The sequence below is a fragment of the Pinus tabuliformis genome, chromosome 4_1, assembly GCF_031772625.1.
Source record: "Pinus tabuliformis cultivar Carrire ecotype Pingquan chromosome 4_1, CPIR1, whole genome shotgun sequence".
Taxonomy (NCBI): domain Eukaryota; kingdom Viridiplantae; phylum Streptophyta; class Pinopsida; order Pinales; family Pinaceae; genus Pinus; species Pinus tabuliformis.
The window spans coordinates 136,946,140-136,963,993 of record NC_142303.1 but is presented as its reverse complement, the minus strand read 5'-3'; the positions used below and the strand labels follow the sequence as shown (position 1 = coordinate 136,963,993).

The window sequence follows — 17,854 nt, the reverse complement described above, 5'->3', positions numbered from 1 at the left end:
GAGCCACGAAAATGGTTGCGTGGTGTGGAGAAGGCCGAGTTACTTCATCTACAATGGATACCCCACTTTCACCATGTGCCCATCACCATTTTTGTCATCAGGTAGCTACTGCGCCTAGTGCATGATGGGTATCTATGGCTGGAGGAGCCTACTCCCATCACGACGGAGCTTATTCACTGGATTTCTCGACTTCCCTGTAAGCGAAAGGACCCCGCGATGACGGTGGGCAAGAGAAGCAATTTGGCTCTTGTAGAAGCCATGAAAACTAAATACAAGCTGGAAAAGAAGAAGCGAGGCTATGCAATTGCAAGTATCAAGGAAAAAGGCGTGTGCATAGCCACGTAGCTCCTGGCTGGAAAATTAATGCAGAATTGTTGTGCTGATGAAGTACTAGTGCCTATGGTTGCATTGGCCAAACAGTGCGTGGAGGGGGTCCAGTTCAACTGGGCACGTTCCTCTGTGAGGAATTCTTGCTGAATTGCAAGGAGGCCCAAGAGCAAGGTAAGACCTTCCACTACGCGTGGTTGCTATTATCCATTTTATTGGTAGCAGGCGAACTACTAGAAGATAGCCAGTTCCCAAATATTGACCAGGACCTACCTGAGGCCACGAAGTATGCTTCACTCTGGGCCACTAAGGACGCGAAGCGGATTCGCGCAACCAAGGTTTTTTGGGTACTGATGGAGGTGAGCATCCGAATGTGGATAAATAGAAGACCACGGTTGTCTCCCACAGTGTACACCACTCTGTAGAGCTTCACAGAGTTTAAAGGGGACATGCATAACATTTATGTCTAGGTGTGAAAGGATCCAGCAGAGGAATGGACGAAGCTCCCATTCATTGCAACTGACGACACCATATTCATAGAGTTGGAAACATGGCCTCCAGAGTGGCGCGCTCCGGACCTGGTAGGAATGGAAAGGGCCGCAACCCAACAAAGGAAGAAGGACAACAACCTACGCATCGCGCAACTAGCTGAAAAGAGGTGGTAGGAAAAAGTAGCAACAGAGGTAGCCGCACAGTAGAAGCCGACCGATGAAGCAGTAGCAGCACAGATAGCAAAAACAACAACAACACCAACAGAAGGGACTGAGGTGGGCCATGAGATGTCCACAGGTCAAGGGGCTGAGGACATAGACCTGGCCAAAGAACGTGCAGAAACCACCTCGCGACAGTTGAAACGACCACGCGTCCCTGAGAGACCGATCCCCAGAAAGAAGAATAAGGAAGTGAAGACGTCCATCGACTCAATCATGCTTACAGAAGGTGATCTTTTTGACATCGGTGAAAAGATTCACCATGTCACTAAGGATGCGCTCCAAGAGGTGATGACGGAGCTAAACACTGTGTCGGGGGCGCTAAGTGCAAAGCTACAAGAACTACAGGTGCAAACCCCAAAAATAGGAACGATGGCTCCATATGTTGCAGTAGGTACATCAAAGGCAGAATAGATGTTGTGCACTCGAATGACCAACACTTTTGTGTTCCCTGAGGGTGCGTTAGTAGTAGCGAACAAAGTTGACCGAGCTGGGGTGGGAAGGATTAAGAGACTGGGCTTAAACTTGGCTGCCCTTCCATGAGAAACCCTGTACCAATTACCGGATGGGATCATAGTCGAGCTCTGCGCCAGAGAAGGCCACACGCTACAAGTATTGAGCGAACAAAATATCAATATGGAACAGCTCACCTGGCAGCGTGATGAACTAGTTACACAGACTCAAGGACTAGAGCAGGCGATAGACAATGCTTGTAGAAATGTCCTAGAATTGGTCATCCTGATATATCTATCAGTAGTGGAGTGGATCCACCGAATGGCGACTGGATTCCGTGAGGCAAAGGAAAAAGAAACGAGGGTATAGCTAGATCTCAACCTCAGATTACCAAACTGTGATTAAAGGCGTAGTCCTCTATGCCCCCGGAAGTTAGGGAACAGTGCGTTGGTGCTATTTAGAAAGGGCTGGAGTAAATAGGCCAGGCAGTACAGAACTGCACCACTATGTTGTAAGAATCCTTCACGGTCCTCACTTCATTACAGGAGGACCCCAACATACAGCGCCTGGAAACGGAGGCATGAGAGCTTCAAGTGCAGTGTGACAGTGTGCGTAGAATGGCGCAGACAGTTGCCCTGACCCAGCGGCTTGCGAAGCTACAATAGGCAAAGGTGTTGAAGGACCAGGGGGATGTCGTCTGGCAGAAAGAGGCAGTCCTTAAGGCGTATGTGCAGCCTTGGATTGATGAGGCCTTCCTCATCATTGCAGACATTGAAGGAAAGCTCGCACAGATGAAGGCGATGCATGACTTAAGATAGGGATTTTCCCATGACAGCGAGCATTTGGTCGAGAGAATGGAGGAGATCCAACAAACTGCAGATCAGTGCACCGCGGACCTCCGGGAAGCACAGGAACAGTTGGATGGGCTCCATGCGAAGATCGCCACACCAGCAGAGTGACTCGGGATGAGTCACAATGATTGTGTTGGGGGATTTTTGGGCATGGAATCCCCCCACAGCATGTTTTTGGTGCTTAAAGCCCAAGTTTTGGTCAGAGATGTTGTAAAACTCCGCGAATAGCGGGTGCTTAGCGCGAAGTGTACAATTGAATCATAGGGTTGTCCTCCCTAAACATTGTATTGTAAAATAGTGTAAAGTCGGCCTACCCATGGTCCGTGGACCATGGAATTGTATAAATAGAGCGAGGCTCTAAGTTGTAAAAAAAGTAAAAAAAGGAGGAATAGATGAATAGCGAAGGAATGGTTCGAGCTTAGAGTAGATTCCTAAGCATCTTAGGTTGTAGTAGTAGGAAGAGGCTCTACAGTTTATTGCGCAGAGGCCTAGTAGAGTCTGCAGTTGATTTCGCAGGGTGGTGTCAAGTTTGTAAGCAAGATTGAAGATTAATAAAAGAGGAGTTGATTTCTATTCCTATGTATTTGCTGTGCATTATCTTCTTTATGTGTGTATTCGGTTAGGTACTGTGCGCACTGATATAATTGATATATATGTTGTAATAACCATAAATATTACACACGCAAGTTAAGTAATCAGTTAAGTAACAAGGATCGTGGGTATTAAATGGGTTGCGTCCTGAGTAGGGTTGCGCGGAAGCCACACCACAGGTTGCAAATGGATCACAAGTGTGTGTAGCGACAGGTTAGACCGCAAACCTATAGAAGCCCATCATACATCCCTAGGGTGCGGAAACCTGGTTCTAGCACCCTCCCATACTACTTCGGGTGAGACCTCAGTCAACGCTCCGCGGACTGTTGCTGAAAGGGCTAGTAGTACTGGGATTTGCTTGGCTAAATCACCTCTGAACCTGGGTTAGGCCCCACTAAGCCAACACTCCCTCCATCTCTCCTTATTTTCCACTCTATCTCAACCCCCCTAACACACATGCTATTTCACTTCATATCTATTAATCCTTTTGTCCTTCCCTTTGATCTGAATTAGATCCATGAAGAACAATCAAAGTACCATGACTGTATTAGATCGGGACAAAACTTTGAATTTAAGAGCACAGAGCGATCAAAAAAACCTCTGAATAGTTGCAGTTGGCAACCAGCATGGATCAACGAGGACCTCGTTCAAAGTGCGCTAACCGAGGCCCATGGAGACTACGCAGGAGGCGAAACTAGCACTTGGGAATCCTGGATTAGGAAAAGGAGGTAGTTTTTGATGCTGGGCATAACCCCTCGAAATGGAAAGGCCCCGAAGTGCTTGGTTGCATGGAAGTCGAGGAAACCGTTAGAAAAAGTGCAAAAGGCTAAAGACGGGACCTGTGCTCTAGAAACCAGTGATATTTATCGGGGCCACCCTTGGGTGGTAAGCGGATTTGGCTAAAACCTAGCAATTCCACTCAGTGCTTGATGCGTGGCAAGCAGAGGAGAGAGAAAACCGCCGCTCATTACACACTAACGGTCGAGCAAGTCAACCGCACGAAATGAGCGAATGGCGTCGGATCTGGAGGCTCCAGATCTAACGGCTGAGAATGCGCCCGATGAAAGAACCGGATTTGACAGGGGATTGAGTCGAGATCTACAAGGATTTGAGGTCTGATTTGACCGCTGAGGTGGTGGATGACTCATTCCGCGATGTAACTGAAGAACCGAACTGACGAGGAAGAGCTGGCGTAGTTCACAAGAGGACAAGTGGCCACTCCCTGTGAGTTGATGACCATGATGCAGAGATAGGGAATTCCAAGCGAACAACAGCAGGCGATCCGATGGAGGAAGAAGGGGAATCGAGCAGTCATGAGATCCATTGACTTTAAAGCCATGAACAGACAAAGAAGAAGACACCGAAGACGAAGGAGAGAAGAAAAGGAAGAAGATAGAGAAGAAGATACAATGAAGCAAAAAGTAGAAAGTTAGAGGGCTGAGCTAACCACAGGAAGTGTCGAGCACCAAAGAGCTTGAGAGGTTCAAGCCATCCCTGAGAGGATCTGTTAGGACTGAACACCACATTTCGCTCCTTCCATTAAAGACTAGAAAGGTCAAGAGCTGGTAAGGAAAAGAGTCTATGCACTCTAGTGGCTTGGGGAGTCCAAGAACCACCCTGCTAAGCAAATTCTATTTCAGGAGACTCATATTGAGCTCCTTCATTGTAATTATCTTCTTTAAAGGCACAATAAAAGAAGGCCACCATTGAAAGTTGGACTGGAGACGTAGCCCTGGAGGATAGGGTGAACTCCTTGTTAATTTGTTGTGTTCTTGTATTTGCTTACTCTGTTTCTGTGCTGTTTTCCATTTCAAGTGTCTGTGTGTTTTGCAATCTAATCGATCCCTTGCCTAAAATAGCATAGACAACCACCAACACATGAGTCTGTAATACCTTCATTCATAATCCTTTAACCGAGATCACTCAAAGGGTGATTATCAGATCAAGTGGTATCAGAGCTTTAGGTTGTTAAGGTTAGACAAGCTTGTGTTGATTTAGTTGTGAATGCTCACTAGATCAAAGCTCAAATTAGGAGAAGGAGAGTTGGTCGAAACTAATCCTGAGATTGGGAGAGTCTATCGTCCGAAGACGATGTCAGAGGAAGGTCCTATGGGTCCAAACCCTCAATTCATAGAAAGTTTCCTGGCCAGAAAGTCTATGGTAGAAGAAATGTATAAAGACTTTAGAAAACATAAGGATGAAGATTCATCAGGCTCTAAACAAGACAAAGGAGAATATGAATCACATTTCAATGACCACTCAAAAGGAAAAGGGAAGGAGGAAATCTTTCTCACACCTCCTAATAGCCCTGTACATAACAAGAAAGCATCTTTGATCAAGCTAGATGTTAAATTTGATTTGCCTATATATGATGGAGTGATAAATTCAGAAAAGTTGGACAATTGGATTAGACAAATTGATGTTTATTGCAGAGTGCAGAACATCGACTCAGACAAGAGCAAGATTCAGCTGGCAAGCCTACACCTAGGAGGCACTGCCTTGGTTTGCTGGGAAGGCAGAACCCAATCTGACCTAAAATGATATGGTAACACTATCTCTGTCTAGAGTGAATTTGTTTTTGCAATCAAAAAGCAGTTCTATCCATTTCCCTACATGCAACAAGCCATGATGAGTTGGCAAACCCTTCAGCAGTTGAAAGTGCAAAGTGTGCAAGGGTACACTCAAGAATTTAGAAAGAGAGCATTAATTCTAGGAATCTCATTAGACTCACTAGAGACTCTTTTGAAGTACATTGGTGGTTTACACAGCTACATGAGGCATACCATCCTCATGTTTAATCCCACTAGTATAGATGAGGTATCTGTACAAGTTACTCATCTAGAAGCTAGAGGAAAGAATGGAAATCCAGAAGTTGGGGGACCATCCCAACCCACTGCAAGCAAGAGCATGGAGAAAAGAAAGCAGAAGTGGAAAGCAAGGAAGGCTAACATTGCACAAAAAAGCAAGGCTTCATGTACTCACTGTAAAAATAATGGGCATGATGATGAGCATTGTTGGATTCTGCATCCAGAGCTAAGACCTAAGAAATTCGAGGGCAAGAAGAAGAAGACTGCTGCATCTATTCAGAAAGATTTGGGTTCACACTCGAGAGATGAAACAACCATTACAGCCATAGGCATAAAAGATAAGAATTCTGAAGCATCTACTAGTAATTCTGCACAATCTATTACTGATGAAGAAAATGAGAGAAAAAGACGTGAGCTTTTCCATATTCGAGTTATTTCCAAACATCAAAAGATTGATACTTTGTTTGATAGTGGCTCACAAGTAAATTTAATTTTTGAAGCAATTGTAAATAAACTGGGATTTTCAACTACACCTCACAAGAAACCATACCCATTAGGATGGTTGAATGATAAAGCACAACTACAAGTGACTAGACAGTGCAAACTCAAGTTTTCTTTTGGGTCAGCATTTGTAGATGAGGTTGAGTTAGACATAATTTCTTTGGATATATGTGGAATTGTTTTAGGAAGTCCTTACTTGTATGATAGAAAAGTTATTTTCTATACAGTTGACAACAAGTATTTACTTGTTAAAGATGGAATCAAATACTTTGTAAGAGCTCATAAGCCCAAGAATAATTATACTCTCATAAACTCAGGGCAGATGAAAAGAATGATAAATTCATGCAAACAATTCTTACTAATGGTTGTAAAGAAAAAGAAGCCTTATAAAACCAATGTATTTGAGGGCTGTAGTGCTAAAAATAAAGTTGATTTAAGGTTGTTTCAGAGTATGATATCTTGTTTCAAGAACCTAAAGGTCTGGCACCCAAAAAGGAAATAGTACATGATATTATTTTGCAGCAAGATGCTCCTTTGCCTAACATTGGAATGTACAGGTTGTCTACTTTAGAGAATGCTAAAATCAAGAAGCAGGTGCAAGAGTTGCTCGAGAAGGGGTTCATCAGGCCTAGCACATCACCATGTGGGTCACCAATCATTTTGGTGAGAAAGAAAGATGGCTCGTGGAGAATGTGCATTGACTACCGAGCACTGAATAAGATAACAATAAAAAATCGTTATCCCCTTCCTCGCATAGATGATCTTTTAGATCAATTGAAGGAAGTTGTTTATTTCACCAAGCTAGACTTGCACAGTGGATACTATCAAGTTAGAGTTGCAGAACAAGATGCATGGAAGAATGCTTTCAAAACAAAGCAGGGATTGTATGAGTGGCTAGTTATGCCTTTTGGCTTAACTAATGCTCCTGCTACTTTCATGAGATTAATGAATGATGTACTCAGACCTTTTCTTGATGATTTTGTTATTGTGTATCTGGATGACATTCTGATTTTTAGTAAAACGTGGGAAGAACACTTAAAGCATGTTAAGCAGACACTAGATGTTTTGAAAAGAGAAAAACTTCATGTTAAACTCTCAAAATGTGAATTTGGAAAAACATCTCTAAATTATTTGGGTCATATAGTAGGGTGTGGTGAATTGAAGATGGATCCCTCTAAAGTGGAAGTCATTGTAAATTGGCCTAAACCCAAGTCTGCTACAGAAGTGAGAAGCTTCTTAGGGGCAACACAGTATTGGAGGAAGTTCATTTCTAACTTTTCCTCAATTGTAGCTCCCTTACATGCTTTAACAGGATTGAACAAGGTGTTTCAGTGGGGAGGAAAACATCAGAAAGCCTTCGACACCTTGAAAGAAAAGATTAGTACAACACCTGTACTAGCACTGCCTAATCTGCAAATACCATTTGAGATCCAAACAGATGCTAGTGACTATGCCATGGGAGCAGTGTTGACACAGCATGGTAAACCCATATGTTATCATTCTGAGACTTTTAATCCTGCAATAGTTAACTATCCTACATATGATAAAGAATTGTATGCATTAGTTTAGAGTGTGAAAAAGTGGAAACATTATTTAATGGGTAAAGAGACAGTAATACATACTGATCATCAACCACTTCAATATCTACACTCCCAAACTAAGTTGCAGCAATCAAGACACTATAGATGGATGGGTTTTCTACAACAGTTTCATTTAGTTATTAGATATAAAAGGGGCATACACAATAAAGTTGTAGACATGTTATCTAGACCCATTATAAATGCATCTACTATACTTCAGCATAATTCTGTGCTACATGAGAGTTACATTGAACAATATACTCAAGATATAGATTTCAAAGATGTATATGCAACTTTAAGTCAAGGCAAAAGAGTAGAAGAATTGGATTATCATGTAAACGACCTACTCTTATGCCATTGTGGGAAACTTTGCATTCCATAAACTGAGAGAGTAAAGATAATTAGAGAAGCACACACTTCTCTGATATCAAGTCACTTTGGGGTAAATAAAATAGTTGCACAGGTGCAAAGATTTTGTTATTGGCCAAAAATGAATGAGATAGTTTCTAGATATGTAAGAGGGTGTACTATGTGTGCTAAAAGCAAGCCCAACAACATAAAACTAGGCTTGTACACTCCATTACCAGTACCTTCTCACCCTTGGGAAAGTGTTTCCATGGATTTTGTTGGAGGACTACCTAAATCTAGGAAAGGTCATGATTACCTATATGTTGTTGTGGATAGGTTCAGCAAAATGTGTATTTTGATTTCTTGTAATAAATAGATTACAGCTGAAAAAACTACAAAACTGTTCTTTGAACATGTATGGGTTCATTTTGGATTACCCACTTCCATTGTATCTGATTGAGACACCCGATTTGTGGGGAAGTTTTGGTCAAGTATGTGGGAACTGATGGACACCAAACTGAACAAAAGCACAACTTTTCATCCACAAACTGATGGCCAGACAGAAGTAGTTAATAGGACAGTGATCTAGTTACTTAGAGGATATTGCAGTAAACATCCTAAGCTTTGGGATGAACATTTGTGTTATGTGCAACATGCTTACAACAGAGAAAAACATTCTTCTACACAGAGATCTCCTTTTGAGACCTATTTTGGTTTCACACCAAGGTCTCCTTTGGATTTTGTCTTTGGTAAAGAAAACACAGTTGAGGGACACAATGATGTGGACAAGGAAACTAAGTTCATTGAACAAATCCAGGAGATCCACCAGGCAGTACAGGAACAGCTGGAAAAGAGCCAAGCCAAATACAAGGCTAGGCATGACAAGCATCGGATGGAGCATAGTTTTGAAAGTTGGTGACCAAGTATGGCTGTATATCAGCAAGGACCGGATGCAAGGTGAAGGTAAAAAGCTAAAGCCCATTAGGTATGGACCTTTCAAAATACTTGAGAAGATTGGTTTGAAAATGCTTTTTGCCTTGATCTACCAGCTTACATGCAAATCTACTCAGTTGTAAATGTAGATTTCTTGAGATTGTTTGAACCCTCTCTAATTGAGGATCCCGAAGAGCAGAGTCATTTGCCTTCTATTGATGACCTGCTACCTGAATATCTTAATGAATTGCAGGAAGACATGGTTTTGGATAGGAAGGTGAGGACAACGCGCAGAGGAGATGTTGAGTGCCTCAGAGTAGGGCTCAAGGGCTCAAAACCGAGTAGTGCAAAGTGGATTAAGATTGGACAAGCGAGGCAACAGTACCCTCACTTAGTCGATGCTTGAAAACCAACTTTTGGTGGTCCAAAAGATTTTTCAATGGGAAGGCCGTGATCCGAATTAGATCCATGAAGAATAATCAAAGTACCATGACTGTATCAGATCGGGACAAAAATTCAAATTCAAGAGCACAGAGCGATCTGAAAAACCTCTAAACAGTGGCAGTTGGTAGCCAGTGTGGAATGAGGAGGACCTCGGTCAAAGCGCGCTGATCGAGGCCCATGGAGACAATGCAAGAGGTGAAACTAGCACCTGGGAAGCCCTGATTGGGAAATGGAGGTAGTTTTTGATGCACAACTGGGCAAAACCCCTCGAAATGGAAAGGCCCCGAAGCAATTGGTTGCATGGAAGCCGGGGAAACCATGGGAAAAAGCGCAAAAGGCTAAAGGCGGGACCCTCGCTCTAGAAACCAGGGGTATTTATTAGGGGAACCCTTGGGCGGTAAGTGAATTTGGCTGAAACCTAGCGATTCCACTCAGCACCTGATGTGTGACAAGCGGAGAAGAGAGAAAACCATCGCTCATCGCACGCTAACGGTCGAGCAAGTCAACTGTGTGAAATGAGAGAATGACGTCAGATCTGGAGGCTCTAGATCTAATGGCTGAGAATGCTCCCGATGAAAGAACCGGATTTGATAGGGGATTCAGCTGAGATCTACAAGGATTTGAGGTCTGATTTGATCGTCGAGGTGGCAGATGACTCATTCAACGATTTAACTGAAGAACCGAACTGACGAGGAAGAGCTGGCGCAGTTCGCAAGAGGAAAAGTGGCCACTCCCTGTGAACCGATGACCATGATGCAGAGACAGGGAATTCCAAATGAACAACAATAGGCGATCCAACAGAGGAAGAAGGGGAATCAAGCAGTCATGAGATCCATTGGCTTTAAAGTCATGAATAGACAAAGTAGAAGACACCAAAGATGGAGGAGAGAAGAAAAGGAAGAAGATAGAGAAGAAGAGACAATGAAGCAAAAAGCAGAAAGACAGAGGGCTGAGTTGACCACAGGCAACGTCGAGCACCAGAGAGCTTGAGAGGTTCAAGCCATCCCTGAGAGGATCTATTAGGAATGAGCACCACATTGGGCTCCTTCCATTAAAGACTAGAAAGGTCAAGAGTTGGTAAGGAAAAGAGTCTGTGCACTCTAGTGGCTTGGGGAGTTCAAGAACCACCCTGCCAAGAAAATTCTATTTCAAGAGACTCATATTGAGCTTCTTCATTGTAATTCTCTTCTTTAAAGACACAATAAAAGAAGCCCACCACTAAAAGCTGGACCGGAGACGTAGCCCTGCAGGATAGGGTGAACTCCTTATTAATTTTTTGTGTTTTTGTATTTGCTTACTATGTTTCTCTGCTGTTTTCCATTTCAAGTGTCTGTGTGTTTTGCAATCTGATCGGTTCATTACCTAAAATAACATAGACACCCACCAACACATGAGTCTGTAATACCTTCATTCATAATCCTTTAACTGAGATCACTCAAAGGTTGATTATCATATCACCCTCCCTCTCTCCATCTCTCTCTTCTTTCCTCTCTTCACTTTCCATCTATAACTCTATCTCCATTTGCCTCTCTATATCAGAGCCAAAACATACACTCTATTTCTTTAATCTATCTACCTATCCGTCCATCCTCCTCTCTCTCTCTCTCTCTCTCTCTCTCTCTCTCTCTCTCTCTCTCTCTTTCTCCCCCTTCTCTCCCTCTCACCTATTTCTATCTCTCTTCACTACTTCTTTCCTCTCTCCCTGTCTCTCTCCATCCTCTTTATCACTCCCTCTCTTTCTTTCTCTCTATATTTCTTTATTCTTACCTCTCTCTCTCTCCCCCTCCAACTCCATCTCTCTTTCCCTCCCTCACTCCACTCTCTCACATCCTATCTCCCTTCCTTCCTCTTTTTTTCTCTCTCTCTCTCTCTTAATCTTCAGCATCCAACTCTATTACTATATCCCTCCCTCTCTCCTTCTCTCCTGCATTCTCTCCATCTCTCCTTCTTTGTCTTTATCTCAACTGCAAACATACACACTCTCTCTCCATCTATCCATTGTTACTTCCTCTCTCTCTCCACTTCACGCTCGCTGTATTTGTTCTTCCCTCCCTCTCTACCCCTCCAACTCCATCTCCCTATCCATCCCTCTCTCCTCCTCTCTCAAATCTTCTTTCTCATACTTCCTTTTTCTCCCTTTCTCTCCTACCTCCCTCTCTTTTCCCCCATCTCTCTCTCTCTCTCTCTCTCTCTCTCTCTCTCTCTCTTCCCTCTAATCCTTTCTCTTACCCATCACTCTCCTTCTCCCTCTCAAGTATTATGTCTCATTCTTCCTCTCTCTCACTCTCTCACTCTCTCTATCTCTCTCTACCCTCTCTCTCTCTCTCTCTCTCTCTCTCTCTCTTTTCCCTCCAATCCTATCTCTTCCTCCATCTCTCTCTCTCTCTCTCTCTCTAAATATGTTACTATATCCCTCCCTCTCTCCTTCTGTCTCCATCTCTCCCCCCTTCTCTCTATCTCTCCTTATTTGTCTCTTTATCTCACCCCTAAACATACACTCTTTCTCTCCATCTCTCCCTTTTCAACCCCCCTCTCTCTCCACTTCTCACTCTCTATGTCTTTCTTGTTCCCTCCATCTCTCCCCCTCCAACTCCATATCTATATCTCTCCCTCTCTCCTCCTCTCTCTCATCCTTCCTCTCTTGCCCTTTCTCTCCTACGTTTATCTCTATTCCCCCTCTCTCTGCCCTCCAATCCTCTCATTATCTCCCTTGCACTCTCCCCTCTCTTCCCCCTCCATATTTGTGTCTCCCTCTCCCTCTTTTACCCTTCTCTACCTCTCTCTCTTTTTATTCCTCCTCTCCTCTCTCCTTCAGTTTATCTCCATCTCTCCCTTGTCACTCCCCGTATCTCTCCACCTCTATAAATTTATGTCTTTGTTCTTACCTCCCATATATATAGAGTTAATATATATCATGATATATTAATATATATTATAATATAAAAAATTTAATATTGGATTCAAACAAAGTTATTATGTTAGACTTTAAGCTTTTGTGGTAGTTTTTTGGAGCAATGAACATAGTACTATGGATAATCCGGATCATACTGCTCCAAAAAAATTACCACAGAGGCTTAGAGTCTAACATAAATTCGCTGTACGAAGGGGATACATGGAATGAGATTTGTTTTCTCGAAATTTCAAGGATAAAGATTGAAAGAAGAACTGCTGACCTGCAATTTCTAAAACAATGGATTTTATCATACTTTAGGTTCTATTTATATATATTCTGGTTAGAAGATTCTTCTCTCAATCTTTCATTCGTAATCTATCATTCATTTTCTATACTGATGATGGACCCCCTTTGGGGTTCGAAACGTCGACATAATGAACATAGTACTATGGATAATCAGGATCATACTACTCCAAAAAACTACCACATAAGCTTAAAGTTTAACATAACTTCCTTGTACAGAGGGGATACATGGAATGAGATCTGTTTTCTCGAAATTTCAAGGATAAAGATTGAAAGAACTTTCAACCTGCAATTTCTAAAATAGTGGATTTTATCATACTTTAGGTTTTATTTATATATATTCTAGTCGGAAGATTCTTCTCTCAATCTATCATTCATTTTTTGTCCTCATGATGGACCCCCTTTGTGGTTTGAAACATCGACATAATGAACATAGTACTATGGATAATCCAGATCATACTGGTCCAAAAAACTACAAAAAAAGCTTAAAGTCTAACATAACTTCCCTGTATGGAGGGGATACATGGAATGAGATTTGTTTTCTCAAAATTTCAAGGATAAAGATTGAAAGAAGAACTGCTGACCTGCAATTTCTAAAACAGTGGATTTTATCATACTTTAGGTTTTATTTATATATATTTTGGTTGGAAGATTCTTCTCTCAATCTATCATTCATAATCTATCATTCATTTTTTGTCTTGATGATGGACCCCCTTTGGGGTTCGAAACGTCGACATAATGAACATAGTACTGTGGATAATCTGGATCATACTGCTACAAAGTTATTATTTTTAACAATATCAATATTATGATATATTAATGTCAATATTAGATTTAATAATAATAATAATAATAATAATAATAATATTTTAATATTAATATTATGGTTAATAGTATTTTTTGCATGGTATTAATAATAATTTGGCCCATGGTATTTTTCCCATAGGCCTCATCCAAATAAAACCTATTTTTTGAGTGTTAGTAAGTGTAAAGAGGTTTATGGAGAAAATATAAAAAGAGGTTTTATTTATTTACCATACCTCTTGTCTATTTATATTTTTATTTATTTATCAGTGTTATCGACGCTTCCTAATCTAGAGTGTTCCCACCTGCACGGACCACTAATTATTTCTCAAGGGTGATGGAGGATTGTGTCTGCTACAAAAGAAGGGGTTAAGGGTTTTGCTTTAGGGTTTGTGTAGCTGGTTACCATTGCAGGGCGCGGAGGAGGGAGGTCTTCTCCCTCCCACAATCAATTGGTTGTGGATAGAAACAAGGGAGTTGGATCCCATTGTTTCAAGAAACCAATGGAGGTGGCAACAGAGGTTATGAATAAAGAAAAATCAGAAACCATCGGACCTCAAGAACAGGAAGAGAACCAGGAGGAAGCTGGTAAGGAGAAGAGGACAGAGGGTAGCAGTCAGAAAGTTGCTTCCATGAATACATTAGGGACATGTAAAGCCAAGGTGACCACTATTCCTCGAGTCGTCTTAAGTGACCCAGTGCTGTAGGTGCACAGAGAACACATGGTGGAATATGTTGTTATCTATAAATTTATGGGGATCTGGTCGACGGAGAAGGCATTGCAAGCATGGATAAGGAACCACTAGAAACCAAAGGGGAAAATAGACCTTCACCTAGGGTCCAAGTGTTTCTTCACGATGGGTTCACAAGCTTAGAGGACAAAGACAGAGTGTTCGAGGGAGGACCCTATTTTTATGCGTCTGTAGGTCTTTACATGAGACCATGGGTAATGAACTTTGTCCCAGAATGAGGAACTTTCACCTCGGTACCAGTATGGATAAGACTCTACTCCCTTCCTTTAGATTACTGGATGTTGGAGTCTCTGAAGGCTATCGGTAACAAGATAGGGAATTTTATAAAAATCTCAGATACTACTCTAAGAGGAAAATACACCTCCTTCGCTCGGATATGTTTGGAAATGGACTTATCTGGGGAACTTGCAAATGCAATCATTTTGGAAGTGTATGAAAATGAATGTGTGTAGGTGGTATATTATGAACACGTCCCGTTCAGGTGCCATATGTGCCATAAACATGGGCACTTATACAGGGACTGCCCATTGAACAAGCTGGAAAACAACATGAAAGTCCCTACAGGCAAGGATCCTGAAGGTTTTACGAAGGTTGGGGGTAAAGGGAAAGGAGGTAAGAGGTATTAAGATAAAGGCACTGAAGACAGACAATCAAACCACAATAGTTTCAATATCTTAGAAGAAGAAGTAGAAATCAATGGGACAAACCAGGTATTGGAGAATAATCCCAATGAGAAGGAAAGGGATGCTAACATGGAGGATATACCAGAAAACAAAAAACAAACGGATGATGTGCCAAGCATGATGGAGCTCAGCATGGACCATGAGATGACCCCTAGTGAGGCAAGAACGGAAGACCATGAACTGTAGGAGATTCTAGATAGAGAGAATTTAGATCTAGAATTTTTTTTGGAATAGGGAATCACCAAAGGGGTTGACTCTCTGCCTAAAGATGATTTTGACAGGGTTCAAAAGATCTTCCTATAGAGAGCACAAACCAAGTGTTCTGGACTCAAAAGAAACCATGATTTCCAGGAGAATAGGGGAGTTAAAACGATGGAGGATACACCAATGACTTCTTCAAAGAACCCGGGTAGGAAAAGGGGAAGGAAAAAATAGAACGAGTTGCTGTTTGAATGTGGGAAACTTATGATTAACTCAGGTAAGATGAAGGATCTTACTAGTTACTCCTTTACAAACCTTTCTTGATGAAGCTTACAACCTGGAACATAAGGGGTCTATGAAGTAGAAGGAAACAAAGAAATCTTAGCAGTCGAATAAAAGAAGAAAATTCAGATATGATTTTTATTTAGAAAACAAAATGTTCGATGGAAAAGATCAAAGAGATACACAATAAGTGGTTAATAAAGTATGAGTCTCTAGAGATTAAAGCAAATAACTTATTGGGGGGGATTCTCACTCTATGGGATCCTCAAAAACTTGGAATCCCGGATGCTAAAGCTTCTAGGAATTATCTATCGATGGTGATTCAACTGTTGGGGGATAAGGAGATCTACATGATCACTAACATCTATGGCCCTCAAAAACTAGAAGACAAACTAAAGCGTCTCACCTCCCTTGGGGAACTTAGGGAGAGATATCCTCATATGCTCTAGATTCTAGAAGGGGATTTCAATATGATCAGATCTCTTACAAAGAAAAAAGGTAGTACAAGAAAACTAGGCAAGGACTCCATTGCCTTCTAGAACTTCATGAATAACATGGGGCTAGTGGACATAGAAGTAGAAAATGGCATTTTTACTTGGAATAAAAGAGAGGAGGGGCTTCTCAGGTTGCCTCTATGTTGGACAGATTCATAATCTCAGAGGAACTCCTTATCAGGCCTTGATATGTCAGCTTTAATCCTACCCTTTGGAGGCTCGAATCACTGGCATGTGCAGCTGGAAGCTTCTTTTATGGGAACACAGAGGAACAAACCTTTTAGGTTTGAAAATATCTGGCTCTCTCACCCTGATTTCATAAGAAATATTGACAAATGGTGGACGGAAGAAAGGCCCATTCAAGGCACCAAAATGTTCATACTACAGCAGAGGCTCAAACACATCAAATCAAGGCTTAAAGATTGGAACAAACAAGAGTTTGGAAATATTTTTAAAGCCAAAAAGGAAGTTGAGCAGAAAATCCAGGAGATTAATTAGATCAACATCTCAGAGGGTTTTACTGAGGAAAGGAAAATTCAGGCTGACTCTCTTCAGAATGAATGGGAAGATCAATGTATTCAAGAGGAGATTTTATGGAGACAGAAATCGAGGGTGAAGTGGATCAAATAAGGAGAAAGAAACATGAAGTTTTTTCATAGATCAAACTTGGATCACAGACCCCATAATGGAATTTCCAAGCTTAAATATTCTCAAGGGAAAGAGCTTGTCTCTCACACAGAAATAGACTCTGTCTTAGTGCAACACTTCCTTAGCATAGCAGAGGAGCCTCACGTTGGCAGATCATGGTTCATCAACAAATTCACAAACTTCATTCCTAAGCTTGTAACCGAGGAAGAAGACCACAATCTTAATAGGTCAGTGTTGGAGGACGAGGTTAGTAAAGTTATCAATGAGATGCAAAATAGGAAAGCTCCAGGCCCTGATGGTTTCAATGTCGATTTCTTCAAAGCTTGCTGGAAAACTATCAAACAAGATATCCTTGAAGTTGTGGAAGACTCTAGGAGATCCAAAACTGTTTTGAAAGCTCTTAATGCCTCTTTCATAGCTTTGATTCCAAAGCAGAAAAAATCTATGACACCAGATAGATTCAAACCCATAGCCTTATGCAATGTGGTGTACAAAATTATCTCCAAAGTGATCGCTAACAGACTCAAGCCTCTTCTTCCTGATCTTGTTTCAGAGGAACAAACTGGTTTTGTGGAAGGAAGACAGATTCTCAACAACATCATACAAGCTCACGAGGTGGTACACTCTCTTAAGAGCAAGAAGCAAGCTGGTATGATCATGCAATTGGACCTAGCGAAAGCTTATGATAAGCTAAGTTGGGCGTACATCAAGGAAGTGCTAAGAGCTTATGGCTTCGACCACAACTGGATAAGATGGGTTATGGCCCTTGTATCCACAACTAGCTTCTCAATTCTACTTAATGGCTCTCCATCTAGAACCTTTATTCCCTCTAGGGGTCTCAGACAAGGGGATCCACTCTCCCCCTTCCTCTTTGTTCTCATGATGGAAGGACTAGGCAGAGTGATCAAAATGGAAAATGCTGAAGGAAGAATCCAGGGTCTGAAACTTACCTCGGATGGGGATGCATCCACTCATCAACAATTTGTGGATGATACAATGTTGCAGGGCATTCCTATGGTCAAGGAAGCTAGAGCTTTCAAACAAATACTGAACGACTTTGCTATGGCGGTTGGTACAAAGGTAAGCCTTGACAAATCAAAGGTTTTTTTTTTCAATACTGACATTGCTATTCAGAGGAACATCACCTGAATTCTTGGTTTTCAAAGGGCTCATTTACCTTCTAAGTACCTAGGAATGCCTCTTACTAACAAACCTTTGAGTAAGGGAGTGTGGGAACTGGTCACCAATA

The 17,854-nt window shown here is 41.8% G+C and overlaps 1 pseudogene; it reads left to right on the top strand.

The window, feature by feature from the left end:
* Positions 1–1,106: 1,106 nt before the first annotated feature.
* Positions 1,107–17,854, top strand: part of LOC149174586 (uncharacterized) — a 102,832-nt pseudogene continuing 86,084 nt past the window's right edge.